At 32.0% G+C, this 1,978-nt stretch overlaps 1 pseudogene; it reads left to right on the top strand.

The window, feature by feature from the left end:
- Positions 1-1,596: 1,596 nt before the first annotated feature.
- On the top strand, positions 1,597-1,715 carry LOC112484417 (annotated as a pseudogene).
- The last annotated feature ends 263 nt before the right edge of the window (positions 1,716-1,978 follow it).

The raw sequence follows: 1,978 nt of genomic DNA, 5'->3' as shown, positions 1-1,978 counted from the left end.
AAAATTGTTATAAAATATTTAAATAAATCATGTAGCTACTATAAGATCTATCTGTCTTCCTATATTTGCTTCAAATTTATTTTCTAAGGAATAAAGTATTATAGATACAATACTTGAAGTCCCCTTGTGGAAAGGTGATATCTTCAAACCAAGCATTCAAGAAAAAAAATTTCTCTAATATTCTTAAAACCTGATGTCCTCGTGAAATGAATGAATTTGTCATCAGCTTTATAAAACAGAGTGGAAGCTCCCAGTACCATCGAAATCATTTCTCAAAAAGTTATTTGTTCCCAGAATGAAATGGCTTTTACTCTACCATAAGAAAACTTATATCCTATTCTATTTCTCACATTTTAAAATGTGTTGCATGCCCACAAAATGACTGGGCGGTGTACGTGTTTTTAGAATAAAGAGTAGAGATTAATAAAAAGATTTGGAATTAGGCTGAAAAACACACTAGCTCATAATCACATGTATTGATCAACAGTCTCACCAACTGAAATAAGGTTTGTTTGGAGGAGATTTTCCTTATAGTTGGACAAAACTGTGTGGCAAATAAATGTGATTTTAAAGTAACCCATTCTCTAAATTCATCAATCAAAATTTGAGGGGAAAAAAATTATCTCATCTGGTAATATAATAAAATATATTAACTTAAAGAGAAGGTGAATTTTACAATAAACTCATTAAGACTGTTACCTCTCAATCAATTATAAAATGAAAAAGGGTAAGCATTTCCTCTTTCTGAGTTACCAAATCTAAGTACTTATATTTTGATAAAGTTAGCACTCAAGCCAAGCAATAACGTCAATTATTTTTAGTTATTTATTTTTCTAAACATAGTTGTTGGCATTTTATATCATTTTGTATATTTTGAAGCCAGTTTTATAAAACTAATGAATAAAAATATTCAGATTTTTCAAAAAGAGGTTTAAAAGAGGCACACTGTGAACTTCTTTTAGTGTCCCAGGTCAGTATTTAGTGTCCCAGATCAATCACTATTTAATTGAGTGACCTGAGGCAAATCACAGGCTCTTTCAGCCTCAGGTTATTTCATCTGAAAATTAGAGATAATCACATCTACTTAGCATGTTTGGAGATCAAATGGAATACAACGTATGAAATTTCTTTGTAAATTGTGAAGTGTTACAGGACTATAAATAATTTTACTGCTGTCTGAAAGTGGTAATGAATATCAGGCAATGGGAAAACCTTGCCCAGCTCTCTCTCTCCAAACTCTCAAAACTTATTATAAAGCATTATACACTGATAATGACACTGCCATTCTCTCTTTTAGTTTTTATTTTCTAGAAAGTAAATGTCTTATGATTTCTTTAAATTCATCGTAAGATTAAATACTAAATAGTAGGAACCTAAACATCTATTCTTGGCCATCTTCACTTAGCAGTATTCTAATTTTCTCAATGGCTTAGCATTCTGGAAACCAGAAATTACTGATGAAGTCTTTCTATATTCAACTCTCAACAGAGCTCCCTTCAGGCTCTTTAACCACAATATCAAGCCAAAAATATTTCTTTCAGAGACAAACTTTATGAAAGCTGGACCAAGAAATCTCTCTTTAAAATTGAATGTTTTGTCTATAGCCATGCCACCCTGAACAAGCTCAATCCCATCTGATCTCGGAAGCTAAGCAGGGTCAGGCCTGGTTAACACTTGGATGGGAGACCACCTAGGAAGACCAGGTTCTGTAGGCATAAAAAATAAATTAAAAATAGGGATTGTAAGCTGACAAGTTCCTCGCAATCTGTGAGGTCAACCAAGGGTTGCCTCACCTAAAAAAATTAATTAAATTAAATTAAATTAGATGTTTTTCCACTGATCTAATGTATGATTTAAAATTGTGGATGATACACATTCAAATAAGTCATTTTTTTCAAAGCAGCCACCTTGTGTGACTACCTACTTGTTCCAACATAAATTCTTCTGCTCAATGCAATTTTGGACTTTTTCTTTATGA

The sequence above is a fragment of the Pteropus alecto genome, unplaced genomic scaffold (assembly GCF_000325575.1).
Source record: "Pteropus alecto unplaced genomic scaffold, ASM32557v1 scaffold75, whole genome shotgun sequence".
NCBI lineage: Eukaryota > Metazoa > Chordata > Mammalia > Chiroptera > Pteropodidae > Pteropus > Pteropus alecto.
This window is presented reverse-complemented; position numbering and strand designations above follow the sequence as displayed.